We start from the raw sequence: 14,286 nt of genomic DNA on the forward strand, positions 1-14,286 counted from the left end.
CTTAAATACTGCTCACAGATCTGTTCCCTCCACTGGAAAATAAAGAAAGGAAACTAGAAACCAGGAAAGATGAAGAGGAAGGCAGCAAAGATAAGAGCAGGGGAGCGGTGGTTGAGAAGGAGCGCGCTGGAACCAGGCAAAAGAAACGTTTTTTTTGGTATTTTGCATGACTAAATAGTAGGGTTTGGATGAGCTACAGAAGAACAGCTGGGGGATGCAGCGAGGTGCCTTGGGTCCCTTTGGACCCCAAGGGGGACTGCTTGCTTTTCTTAATTTTAGCTCTGGTTTTGAGGCTTTGTGTAGGAATCCCTCAGGAAGCTCCTGAGATGGGAGAGCTGGGACAACTCCAATTTGAGCTCAGAGCAGGATGAGGAGGGCTACGTGCATGTGTTTCTGAGAGTTGCCTTTAGTACTCAGGATTTATGGCAGAAATACAGGGTCTTCTGCACTGCCAGAGACACCCAGCTGATTTTTGGTGCTGAGATCAGGCCAAGGTTCACAGCATCACCTGCTGTTGGGCTCTGCATCCACAAGAGATGCCCTGGGTATCGACTGCCCGATCCAGATGCAGTAAATAGTTGGAAGCCCTTAAAGCCAAATCCACCGGTCAGTTCTCACACACACTGCACGTTTTAACAGCTGTGCCAACTGATTTATTGGAAAACAGAAATTTCTCAAATTCTCAGAGCTAAAAATGCCTTTTGTTTCAGTTCCTTCTTGACAAGCGTATTTATGATGATCACAAAGAAAAGATCACAACAAATCCTGGCAAAAAAGGGAAGCAAGAAGAGCGAGCCAAGCTGCAGATAATAAGTAACAAATCAGGAAAAGAAGATAATGGTTGTGATTAAAAATCAGATGCTATGAAATAAAGAACAATTGATGAGAGAAGTAAAAGTATCCATTAAAAAAATCCATATCCAAATGTGTTATGGACAACAAGAAAGCATTTTAAATTATCTGGAGCAAAAGAAATTCTAGCAAAATGATGATGTTATAGATCCATTTTTGGATAGATGCGGTAATGTTGTCAATAACAAAGCAGACGATGCAGAAGGGCCCAAAACCTGCTCTGGGTCTGAAACAATAAAGACAACATGTTTCAGCTCATGGGCCCCATCATCTCCTGTGCCAACAGCAAGTACGCAGCAGTTCCCAAATTGTTAACAGTTTAAAAGATATTGTGCTGTCACTTTAATTAGCTGAAATAATTATTAATTTTTAAAGGCTTTCAATTAATTTTTAAACCAGTTTTCATCTGGATGATCAGCCAAGTTGTTTCTAAATTTGTGAATAAAAAGCACTAAATATTTTACAGGAATGGCAGAAAAAAAGGTGGTGGAGTGGTGGCACTGAAAACTTCTTATAAGCTAGGAAAAAATGCATTTCCAAAATCAGCTTCTGAGCTGAGGGTTTGATACTTACTTGATACCAAGCCTTTGATACTTCATTTTTTTCCCCAAAAAAGTCTTGAGGCATTTGAATGTGTTGGGTCTCAGCAGGTGGGAGGTGATGAGGAAGGTTTGGTCTTAAATTTGTGAGGCTAAGTGTTCTTTTGGACGTTCAGGATTTTCCTCTCGGTCAAAGCATCATGACTCAAGCAGAATATTGGCAAAATGGTTACGGGGTCACCATGACCCTCATTTTCTTACAAATGCGGATGCAATACAAATGAATCGACGTTTCACCAGGGAAACGATGCATTCCACCTTTATTGCAAAATACGAGTAAACGAATGTGAAAAACAGTCAATTTGGGTTCCAAAAGGGCATCTTTAAGAAATAACCCCTCCGACCCTTCCCTGAGCTTGTCCCTATAGCACAGCACTTCTCACGTCGCTGGGATGGGGATGCTTTGCTAGAGGCTGAAAAAAATGCTGCGAGGCTTCGTGGTGCAAGAGCAGCGATTCGGGTGGGAAGGGGCATTTTGCTGCTGCCCAAGGACCTTTCTTGTCAACTTCCAATATAACTGCTGGGGGTCAAACCACCCAAAGTAACGCATGTTATTTAAGCTTTGCCTAATCTCAGCCTAATTGCTCCTACAGAAGGAATTCGTATCCACTTTGTATCTGTGCCCTCCAATCGGTGGCTCTCGGCACAGCAGCTGTCCGGGGTTTCAGCAGGGCCTTGCACAGTGGTGCCCTGGCTGGTGACACCGAGCGATGGTGGGGAGAGCTGGACAGACCTCAAACATCCCCCAGGGCAAAGCCTGGGAAGTGCCAGTTGCCCTCCCTTTGCCTGCAAGGACTGCACAAGATCCAGTAATTAATGCTTTAGGTTACACGGAGACATCAGGTTCTCAGGCTAAGGGAGCGCGGTGAGTGCAGGCTGCAGGGTGGTGCTGGGCAAGTGACGGCGAGGTGGGAGCAGGGCTGCAGGAGCTGGTAACACCCAGGCATCCATCACAAGTGGCTGCCAGCTCCTGCTGCAAGGTCCCCGGTGCAATAAGGGTGTGTTTAATGCAAAACAGACGATGCTATTCGACAAAAAAAATAAAAATAAAAAAAAATGCATCAACAGAAGCATTAGCTGGAAAGTTTCTCTAGGTTTTAGCATCTCCCTTCTGGTTCCTCTCACTAAATATTGAAGACATTCACCATCTTTTGGCAATTCAGTGCTTTCTGAGGCAGCCTGGACACGTGACATCATTCATTTTGATGCAGTACAAACATTAGAGGTTTTTTGTGTTTTTTGTTTTTTGTTTTTTTTTCTTTGCCATAATGGGTTTCATTTTGAATAGAGTTTGCTGATGGGAAATATCCATCGTGGCAGGAGGATGCATTTCCCGGCACTGCAGCCGGGAGGGGGGTGCTCCATCACCTGCACCCCTGGGCTGAAGTCCCCAGACTGGAGCCACAGCTGCGCCATTCGCTTGTCCCCGTGCACTCGTGGGGCCGCCAGGTCCCCGATGGGCGCTGGGGATGGGTGGGCAACCAGGCACTGCTGCTCTTTAAGCAAGCCTGTCTGGGGAGCTGATGAGCCCACCGCAGCTGGGGTTTGAAATTTGGTGTCCTGCTGCTGGTGGCCTGAAGTGAGCTCTCATCTCCTCACTTCCAAAATCCTAGGAGAGCAGCTCAGAAAGCACCAGTGGCTCCACTTCCAGCCTGGACAAGCTTGTAGAAAAAGACCCAAAAAAAAGCAACATACAAAATAAGACATTATCTAGCCCCAGCGATGGCTGTTATTCACCATCACCAGTACATATCTGAGCCCATTTCCACGTCTCGATCAGCGCTGATGCTGTGTTCACACCTTGCACCATGCCAGACTGGGGTCACCATCGTGCTGCAGCGGTCACACTCGGGACAATCCTTCACCCTCCAGAGCCTTCTCCTTGCCCTTTACAGACACAGTAGCTGTCCTCCAGCTGGGATGGGTGAGAGGGGGGCACAAGTGCTTCTGACCACCAACAGAGCCCTGGCATTCCTACTGGTGGGGCAACACTTCAAAGCTGAGCTGCAAAGGATGGGGAGGACAGGCTCCACTTGGACACGCTGAAATATTTATCTTGTGCTCATACAGACCCAGCCTGGCTTGCACGCCTGTTTGCCTAACTGATGGAGGCTTGATAGCTGCAGCGGGGAGCTCATTAATTGAATTCCAAAGGGATTAATTACTGCAGGAATAAGAGAGCTCTCTGTCATCTCGCAGGTTTTTCCATGCAGCTGGATCCGAGGGGGCTGAGAGGGCCAGGACTTGGTGGTGGAGGCAGCTGGAGGAGCCTGCAACGTCACTGCGCTGTCACCACTGTCCTGCAGGGTGGCACCGGGTCTCGGTGGGGTGCCATCTTCTGTTTCCCTTCTCCAGCCACCAGCAAAGTGTTGAGGTAAGTGGGAGGAGGTGGGGATGACTCCGGGTTCCCTCTGTGGTGCCAGCTGGATTGCCAAGCAGCCACAGCGGTGCAGGGCTTGGTGCGCTGAACTTCGCTGGATGTGTGTGAGACCCTGGGGCATGTGTCAAGCACCACGACACCGCATGTATACAAAGAGTTTTATCACTACTATGCCACAGGGGTGGTTTATGGGCTAGGGTGGACATAAGGAGATGGGGGCTTGCAAAAATCTGCCCCGGCAATGCGTTCAGCGCACAGGGCGCTACTGCAGAGTGCTTCCTTTGGCCTTGAGACCCATCCAGCTAGGCCCTGGGGAGGGACCAGGATTTCCTGTGTTTAAAACTACACATATTTATATGCATATATATATATAAACACAATCCTCCTTCACTCTTTCAAAAGTCAAAATTAACTCCAGCTGTGCCAGCGACGCAGTTTGCAGCAGATGTGGCCGTGTGCTGCCGGAAAAGCAGTGCAGGGGCTCAAGGACTTCCCCAACCACCGCAGCGGCTGGGAAAAACGTGCTCTGTGCTGCTACATCCCAAACCACCCCCTGGCCCTGCCTTTTTGACAGCTTTACTGCCTGACCCTCCATGCAGAAAAGGATTCTTGGCCATTAAATGGTTTTAGTACAGTCAGGGGGAGGCATTTTTGCCTGGCCCTGGCTGTGCTCTGCCTTGGGGACGCGGTGGAAGTTTGAGGGCCCCTGGGGCAGGTCCCTGGGGACCGTTGAGAAGTCTGGACTGCTTGGTCATGGAAAAAAATTTGGGGCACCCTACGCCCAAAGGATGGGCTGTGCACAAACGTCACCTCCTTCCAGCACCCACAGTAAGGGCACTGCTGGTCCCTGGGGATGAGCTGAGCCATGAAGGGAGCAGCACCCGCGTCTCCTGCAGCCTCGGCCGTGCCCCTGGCACTGGCCCCTCTCCTTATCACCGTATGCTCCTCTCCTGGTGGAGCATATGGCTCCCCGCATGCTACTGCCGTGTCCGATCTCATATGCTGGCCCTGTTGCTCTTAAGCAGCAGGCAAAAATGCCTCAATATCTTGGCATGTGAGCTCCTGAAAGGTTTGCACAGGGGATGGAAGCGATGTGTCGGTTCCCCTGCCTTCAATTGTTTAGGAAACAAGTGCACTGCACAGCCCAAAGTGCCTCCAAACATGTTCCCCATCTGCGTGGCCATGCTGGCTTTTGGAGTATCCAAATGAGGGAGATCTCAGGTTGTGGGAGCAGGATGGGGAACTGCAGATTTCAGCCGGAGGAGGTTTATTGCTCCCAGGGTGCCCCAACAGCACCCACAGCAAGGGAAATGCCAGGGGTCCGTAACCACCAGCAGTACCCCGTTTCCTCCTGGGGTGGTGGCAGAAAGCGGGTGACAGACCCACACTCAGGGCCCCAGCTGGGTCCTCTGTCATGGTGGCCCCAGGACGCTCGAGGGCAGGAAGAGGGACACGCATCAAAAATGTAGGAAACACTTTGTTGGGAAAAAGTTAAGGTAACGGGTGAATCTATTCTAGCCAATGTTTAATAGAAAAAGGACTAAAGCTAGAGACAGCTATAGAGAAATCAGAAATCCATTTTTTAATGGATTTGCCTGTGCTTTAGACTGGTTCCAAAAAGCTTGGAGTGATCCAATTAACAAGGTAATGGGTTGCTGAGATATTTACACTGCTTCTGGACAAGGCTCTGGTCCAGGGTATTAATTTGATTGGGAGGGGGGGTTGCATTGCAGATAACAGTTCCCATTTTTTCCTTGTGGTTATATTCAGACTCAGGTGGTGTTTTTTTCAAACGACTCCCATGATTTCTAACTTAGGGTTTGTTCCCTGTGGGTGTCTGCTCCCCTTCAAAGGAAAGAAAGGGGATTTCTGGGGACAGCAAGGCTATGCAGTTACACAGGGGATTGCTGGGGGTCTGTGGAATTGAAAGCAAACCCAAAAGGAAGGATCCACCTCCCGGGGAAGAACATTCCTATTCTGTCCCATTCTGTATTTGAAGAGGTTCAGGTGTTCTGATAAAACACAGCTCTTAGGTTTTGGGGTGTTTTGGCATGAAGCCTTGGGGAAAAGGTGTAGGCAAGCTCTCCTAAAGCTCAAGGGCCTCGTGGGGTTTTGCTGGCTTGTTGTCAATAATAGAAACATAGGGAATGAAACATCTCCGGCAGCTCTGGGTTTCGTTTCTCCTTCAGCCCTCATGTCTCCAAGGTAAACTATTACATTGCTAATATTGAGTGCAGGGTTTTTTGAAAGTATTAAGGCTCCAGTTCATCAGAGGTCAGGTTTTATTTGATTTTGGCCAATTGGCAATTCCCTGTGTTTGCATCTGTTCCTGGAAGTAAATGTCTTCTCGCTTTCCGCGCCAATGCCGGCAGCGGCTGAAGGCTTCCCGGGTGCCTGGCTGTGGGGAGATCTTTCCCACCACCGCCCGAGGCTGGGGAACAGAAGAATCTGAGCCCCCATTCCTGAGGTCTGATGTTGAGCCTTTTCCAGCATCTCTGGCTTTCAGGCTGGAGTACCTGGATCCAAGCCTCAGATGGAGTGAAAATGTTTGAACCTCGTGGAGAAAAAACGGTTTGTGTGCAGACCTCAGCCTGCAGCAGCAATCTATCATCCTGCTGCTTCCCGTGGAAGCTGGCTGATCCGAACAAGTGCAGTGGCCAAAGCTCCCGGACACCTGGAGGAGGGAACAGGGCTAGTTTTCAGGATTCATGCATGGATGCATTCCACATCTACGATGGTTTTGCACAGTGTGTGTGTTTCCTGCAATGGGAAATGCTGGACTTGTTCCACGTGGACAAACCAACTGCCTGTGGGTAACAAGTCCAACCTGAGCATACTGAACACATCATTTTTTTGGTCCTACCAGTGGTGTTAGTCCTTTGGATGATATTTCTTTTGGAAATTTTGGAACATTTCTGCTGTGCAGCAGTAGAGAATGGCCCAAGAGGGCTGTGGATGACCCTCGCAGGTCTGTTCCAGAATATGCGCTGGGAGGAAAGGGCAGTCTGAAATCCTGTGAAATGGAGGAATTAAAAAAAAAAAAAAAAAAGACCAATGTGATTTTTGGCAGAGGACTCCAAGCCCTGACAGTGTAAACTACTTCATGGTCAAGGGCGACTTCCACTTTGTTGCATGACTTCTGCTTTGGATAAAGAATTTGATAGGGCAAAGTCCTGAATATTTGGCTGACTTCTCCCAGGGCAGATCCCTGGGTTGTGCTGCAGACAGGCATCCCACCTAGGAAAGGGGATTTACATTACCAGCAAAGGATCACTCCTGAGAACTCATCACAGCTTCCAGGAGCCACCTTGTCTGGCTGTCTGGTCCAGCTCAGGAACCAAGGGATAACCTGCTAGACATGTTGGCATGGCTGATGGTCAGGGACTTCTCAGCCTTCATCTAAGGCAAAGATAAGGAGGATGGAAATTGCTTCGGAGCAATTGCCATGTCAAAAGCTAATGTAGCAGGAGGCTTTCTGCTTGCCAAGAGGTGCTGGCAAACCTCAGGCTCATGCATCAGTACACAAAAGTATGAGTCTCTGGACCATGTTGCTCGCAAAGATCTGTAGCCACAAGATTATCTGTTAGAAAATGTATTTCACTAAGATGTCACTTGTTTCCCTGATGCCCTGTCCCAGAATAATTCAGCCAGAAGCATCAGGACCAGGCAGTGGAACTGTGAAGATCAGTGTCCCAGGGAGGGAGGTTTGACTAGGTGGGGGACGTGATGAGGAGCAGTTTGAACATCTCCCAGGCTCACAGGATTTGTGATACCATGGTCGAGTATGACTGCCCCAACAGCAGTGCTGGATGTGGATCTCTCCACAAAGCCCTACATGATGTTTTTACTGTGAGTGATGATAGAGCTGGAAAGACCCTAAAAAAAGATTGATTACAGGCTAAGAACAGAAGCTTTTTTGCTTTTTTTTTTTTTTCATTTTAGTCTGAAGAGTTAGGTTTCCAAGCCTTGGTTTTCAGATTTAAAAAAAAAAAAAACATATCTGAGGCGAGGCAGGCATATTTCATTAACAGTTCAGCATAGTCCAAAACATGACAGCAAGCCTCCATTTAAAATTACCAACACAGGCCGAAGCAGCCCTGCTGTGCTCCCTCTTTGCAGAGTGCCAACATCGCTGCGAACCCAAACACCTGAACGTGGCAGCTGCCCCTCCATCTCCATTAGGGCTCCTCTCACGACACAGCTCATTGTCAGGCACTCTTTGCATCTCTTGCTTTCTGACCAATAATTGTTGCTGTCAGCTTGCTCTTATCCCATTTATTATATAGGTAGTTTTATTTGGTTTTATTGCTTCTTTCACCTTTCATGTAATCAAGGTGTATTTTCATTGCTTTTCTTTTAACCGATGCAGCTTTTTTTTGAACACATTCAGGGCATCTTTTAAAATGATCTTCACATCTCTAAATTGATCACCAAAATACTTCCTATGATTTTCCTCCCAGTTCCTAAATGTTTTCAGCTTGGCCACAGCATGTGCCTGTCTCAGTGCCCAGGCACGTATTGCATTTGGGCATAGCAACAAGATCAGGGCACGGTGTACCTAGCTAACTACTAATAAGGAGCTTAATTTGGTGATCGGTTCACCCTAAACCATTAGAACAGGGGCAAAGACAGTAATATCCTGAAGGTAATGAATGCTTTGAGCTGGAAAATAATCAGGGTATGTTTCTGAAGCTTCAAGGATGTGTGATTAAGAGCCACCCAAGGTCCCCCAGGAGCTGTGCCTGCAGCCACGGCAGCGCAGGGTGCGTTTATCTCCCTTCACTCAATCTTCTTTGCTCCCTTTAGGGTACAGTCTGGGGACAAGGAGGAGAATTCGCCTCCTTTTGAAGAGGTAACTCAAAAATCCCCCGTCCAAGGGCTCTGGCTGAGGAGCAGCGAGTTACCATGTGTCGGGTGTTTTACGGTAGATGCCGGGGGCTGGCTCCTGCCTCCTGGCACCTTCTTAGAGAGAAAATAAATCTTGAATTACCTTGTTTTCATTTCCAATAAAACTGCATGCTGGCAGTTGCCTTGGAGCTAATAATCTGATACGGTGCTGTGCATCTGTGAGTGTTTGTATCATGGGTGTGCTGGTTCTGTGTTTGAGACTGACAGGGCAGCACTGTATTGTTGTTTTCCTATCGCTATATTGTGCTCCCAGCACATCATAATAAAAAGAAACATGAAGGAAGGCAATTTATCACAATACGAAAATAAAAGGCGTAATAATGTAAATTATGCACATCATTAACCACAACTGTTCCTCTAAAATGGACACAGATCCCACAAGAAAATCACCTTTAAGTTGAAGTCATGACCATTTTCTCAGAAGAGCTTCCTTGTAGGCGCTGGAAGACCAATGTACCATCTTCTCATGAGGTCTGGAGAACTGGCTTGGAGCCCCATTAATGCAGCCATGGCAGCACGAGGTGCCTGCTCCTCGTCGGGGGCCAGATTGCATGCTCCCCCTCCACTAGTGAACGCGTTGGGCTCTGTGGCTGGGATCCATCTGGTTACGGTGGAGGTGGACCAGTCACCACCAGCTCCGTGTCCATTCACAGCAGGTGAAATCAATGGCACATCTCATCCTACAGTACATGTCAGAAGGGTAGGTGAACTACATGCCACCCCAAGTGCTACATCTCCCCTCTGGCTATGTAGGAAGCCAAAAATAACCACCTCAGGTATCTTACTTGGATGTGTAACACTGCCAGAGTTGAATCCCATGCCACGCTGCTGTTTTTTCAAGAAATGTAAAGGGGAGAGGGAAAACCCCGTACTGAATGCCTCCTCCTTTCTAATTTCTCTCCCTTCTTTCCGCTCATTCTTTTCCCTCTTCAAAGAGGACTTCGAACTCTTTCATCAGCTCACCGCCATCACAGGCAAGTGCATGACACTTTGCAGCAGCATGAGTGGGACTTCCCAGCCCCCTCCTACCACCCAGATTCCTAAAGCTGGTTTACTGCAACTTAAAACCTTCCCATGTAGAATTTTCCCCTGCAAAAATTAGACCTCATGAAAATAAATAATTCCCACAGGAAATTTCAATTTGATTACAAATATTGACTTGCTTGGGGGAAGTTAGTTTTTTTATTTTTCTAAAGAAAAATCCATTTGGAATCAACATTTCCAAATTAAACATGTATGTTTCACTCTGTTATAGTATTTAACTTGAAAAAAATACCAATTTTCTTTCCAGTGGTTAGGGATTTTAGGAGTTGCTTCCATCCATATTTTACTGCAAGAGCTGAATAAAAGAGATGTCTTAAAACTGGGCAAAGCGGAGAAAAGATTTGTTTTAATTTTAAAGGATTAAAAAATGTAATATAAAATGTTGTAAATCACTTTCATGCTTCAAAAAGAAAAAAAAAAAAGCATAAATAAATGTATTAAAGTGCAGTGATTTTCTGAGGATGTGGCAGCCAGGAGACCCAGGGGCTGAGCAGACACAGGAAGGACTTGGTTTTACACTGGCTTAGGGGTGGTAGAGCTGTGGCACGGGCTCTCCAACATTTCTGGGTTGAACCCACAAGCATGGGGACCCTCAGCACCTAGAGAAGACCTACCCTTGAGACATCCAGGCCAACAGGTGTTTGTAGGGATCGCCCTCCTCAGTTTAGGGTTTTGCACTCCACCAAAGTTGTACTTCAGACACCTCTGTCTTGCTTGTGTTTGGCCCTGTGGGGCACAGCTAAAATCAACAGCCCAGGATGTGTATTTTTGCCCTTTTCCCACAGGTCTACTCTTTCCTCACCAAGAGCAACCCTTCCACTCTCAGAAACAGAAAATCACGCTGAACTGCTCAGGAAACCTCATGCATTTCAGGATGGGTGCTTGGCTGTGAATACATGATGCTTCTGCCACTTACAGATTTAAAAAAAGGGTTAGAAACCAACTTAGCTGTATCCAATGCAAGGGCTTTGTCAAGGGAGAAGGGAAAATTTTCTTAACAAAAATGACCCTGGCGAGCTCTGTGTCCTGCTTGGTTTTGGAGGTGAAGGACTGGGTAGGAGGAAGAAGGAGCTGAAGGAAAAGCAACCTGATGTAGACAAGGTTTCCATTTACCAACACTAGTCCTGAGAGGCGTACTGATAGGGGCCAGCCTTCAGCCAAGCACACTGCCAAAATAAAAAAATTTAAAAAAATAAATAAAAAAAATAAAAAAATAAAAAATAATAAAAAAATAAAAAAATAAAACACACACATTTCAAAACTGAAAAATGATTGCCATAGGTGACACTGCCTGGAGATGTGGACTCTCTGGGAGCCTGAACTGGGGGCACAGGGGTTAAGTTCTCCCCAGGATGGGGGCCATCCCAGGTCCCTGCTGAAGATGAGCTCATAGCAAGCTCTAGCAGCTCACTGGAGACATCCAGGTACCAGCCAGAAATTACTCCAGACAGGGGAAGTGCTTTTTAGGAGCACTCTATTAATAGACATGGATAACAAATAGCTGATAACAAATGCAAAAAGCCCTTGGACTAAAGTCCTGTTTGCCCAAGCAATATCCCCACTGAGCGCAGCAGCCATTAGTCGCAGCAGGAGGCACCAGGAGCAGCTCTCTTACTGTCAAGAAAACTCAGCTCTTACATCAAAGTACGAAAATAAATGCATGATCTATTTACTTTAGCAAAGGTGCAATTTCTGCACCTTCCCAGCTATGCTCCACCATGCAGCCACCGGGCTCCAGTTAGTGATGCTCAAGCCTGTCTTAAAGTGTGCTGGGCGCAGCCTGGTGACCTGCTCACAGCCCTCCCTGTGCCTGGTGTTTGCTTGTTGCTCCAGCGAGCAGTGCACACCTCCAGCCCTTGCTCAGTGCTTCCTCAATACTCTTTCTCAAACAATTGTTTGTGTTTCGAATATGCTATTCTGTGCAGACATGATTAAGCTGTTTAGGGTGAATGATGTTGCCAATGAGGATAACCTCTCTTAAGGTTAATTAATCATTTGTAAACCAACCTTTGGATGTATACATTATTCATAAGTACTCCTGAACTAACGGGCCAGATCGTTTTCAGCCACTGGGTTTTCTGTAGAAGTCTTCAGTTATTCCATAACCGAGGGCGATTGCTGAGGTACAGGGAGGGCAGTGCCTCTGGGCACCTTCTCTGCAAGATGCCCACGCTTGCCCATCATTCAGACCAGAACCCCAGTTTAGGCTGGACCACAGCCCAGCAGCAGCTTTTCTTCTCTACCTGTGTATTTCTTCCTTGAAGCCTGACTGACCTTAAACTATCTTGAAGACTCCTCTCCGGGAGCTTGACATTTAAAAGTGCAGTGACAGAAAATAACTTCTTCTAAAAAAATATGTGTAACTTATTTATCAGCACTAGTAGAGGGAGAGAAGAATTTAAATGAAGGCATACATATACATAGTGCAGCTCAATCGTGACTTTTCGCTGATGCCGTGTGGTAGCACCATTTTCTCCTCGAGTCAAGCTGCTCTTTGCATTATGGTGGCAGGTGAGGCTCTTCCCCCATCTTCAAACCTGGGACTGGCTGAGGAGGAGCAGGGATAAGGAAAGAAGGGAGTCCTGCATCTCCTCCTGGGCAGCAGGAGGTGGCTTGGTTAGCCCAGGGTCAGTGAAACCACAGGGTAAGGTTTCAGTCTCAGGGCACTCAAGGAGCTAATTTAACATCTCACAGGCACCAAAAGTGAAAGGCAGGAAACAACAAGCCAGCATTTATGGAGAAAACACCCTATGGATCATTCGTTGTCAGACCGCATAAATGGAAAAAAAGAGAGAGAGAAAAAAAAAAGAATAAAGAAATCAGAGACTAAACACAGCACAAATTGGTGAGCTCACGACTCAGGAAACTGCTTATATATCTGTAGGGAAAAGCCTCATGTATCCCATGTTCTACAGGCTGGCAGCAGCAAGAGCAGACCCTGACAAATGGGCTCTTCACCCTGCTCCCCACCAAAAGCTACAGCGAAGCCATGGGGGAGTCTCCTGAACGTGAGGTGTTCATGTATCTTTAATTATTGTTTCAGCCACATAAATCCATGCTGAATTAAAATTCATGATGGTTCTAGGGTACAAGTGCAAACAATTTGTTCGGTAAACTTTGCTCTAATTGGCATTCTGAAAATTTCCTGTTAATCAAGCCCCTTGGGCTCAGTTTACCAGTGTAGTTCTGTCTGCGAATGTCAGTGCTCGGAGGGTGCATGCATGTACGCCGATTTCAAGGGTCTTTATATGATATTAACTCATACACCTTGTCCTCACATTAATTTGCAAGTAATTTTTTAACAACCTTCTGTGGCCCTGCCTTTTATCTTCCTGCTTCATTACTCGCGGCAAGCAAGCGAGCAGAAGAGCCTTTGTAAAACCCGAAACAAAATTGCACTCAAATATGTCTCAGATCTGGATGCATCTGAAACTCCTCCCAGCAGGAGCTGTGTTTCCAGTGGCACTTGACTCCAAGTGGCCATGGGAGAAATGTGAAGAAATTCAGGCCAGCACAGTAAATGTCAGGCATGCGGGTGGTGCCGCTGCACGGGGACTCCAACTAAACACACACAAAAACAGGGCCCTGAAGGTGGGTAATGCTGTCCTCCTGAGCTGAATGTCGCCCAAAGAGACAAGGCACGAGCAGACCTGAGTTTGTCATCTCTCTGGAAAACACCAGAAACCCTTCCAGGAGGTGCTAGAGAATAGGGTGCGTGTCAGGGGGTTGCCATCGATCATCCCCTTCCCAAGCACTGTCCTGCAGAGAAGGACAATTCTGCCAATTCTGGATCTGTCCAACCAATATCCCCTCTGCAGCAATGCTTTGTTGGTTCCACCTGAGGGTCCCACTGTCAGGGGATTTGGGGAGCTTTCCTGTCACCCCCCCCCTTCTGTTCTGCAGCCCTATTATGCTAGTCCTTCAATCGCATCCCAAGAGATTGTGGGGAAAAGGAAAAGCTACCTGAGTGTCTCTTCCCACCAGCACAGACATGGGTAAGACAGGCGAACAGAAATAACAAAATAACGAGCGTCTGACAGAGATCAGGGAAGCTGTGGAGAAGCTCTCTTGGATGGAAATACGCTGTAAGGAAATGCAGAACTGGCAGTTCCCTGAAGAGACTAGAGATGGTGCACAACAGCAAACTGCTCCCCTGTGAAAGCAGATAAGAAGCATAATTAGATGGCATTACAGCAGCGGCAGGGTCTGGAAGCTGGAAAGAAATCATATGGAAAGTGGAAACAGGCACGTGCTGGGGGGAGAATACAGGAATAATACAGGTTCACAGCATGCGAGCAGCTAGATCTATGGTCCCAAGCTTTCAGAGGAAACCAGCACGGGTCTGCAAATAAATTAGCTGTAAAACGAGAACAGCAAGACATGTAGGTGCAGAACTGTCAGGGGCAGGAGAGAGAGCACTGACTGGGTGTTCCAAGCAGGAATTTGCCCCATGTCCCTTGTTTCAGACTTTATAAGAAGGTTAATTGTGAATGAAACTTAACA

General features: G+C 47.2%; 1 long non-coding RNA gene across 25 annotated transcripts in view; it reads right to left on the reverse strand.

Moving 5' to 3' along the window:
• Positions 1 to 1,222: 1,222 nt before the first annotated feature.
• LOC121077674 overlaps positions 1,223 to 14,286 on the reverse strand; it is a 56,323-nt gene continuing 43,259 nt past the window's right edge. For 21 of the 25 annotated variants that reach the window (XR_005824245.1, XR_005824249.1, XR_005824232.1 and 18 more), the window contains one exon: positions 7,777 to 10,949. This is a non-coding gene — a long non-coding RNA (uncharacterized LOC121077674). Of the gene's footprint in view, positions 4,162 to 7,776; positions 10,950 to 13,746; positions 13,937 to 14,286 lie in introns of those variants that run through there. The other 4 variants (XR_005824233.1, XR_005824236.1, XR_005824239.1 and 1 more) reach the window with 3 other exon arrangements.

The sequence above is a fragment of the Cygnus olor genome, chromosome 14, assembly GCF_009769625.2.
Source record: "Cygnus olor isolate bCygOlo1 chromosome 14, bCygOlo1.pri.v2, whole genome shotgun sequence".
Lineage (NCBI taxonomy): Eukaryota > Metazoa > Chordata > Aves > Anseriformes > Anatidae > Cygnus > Cygnus olor.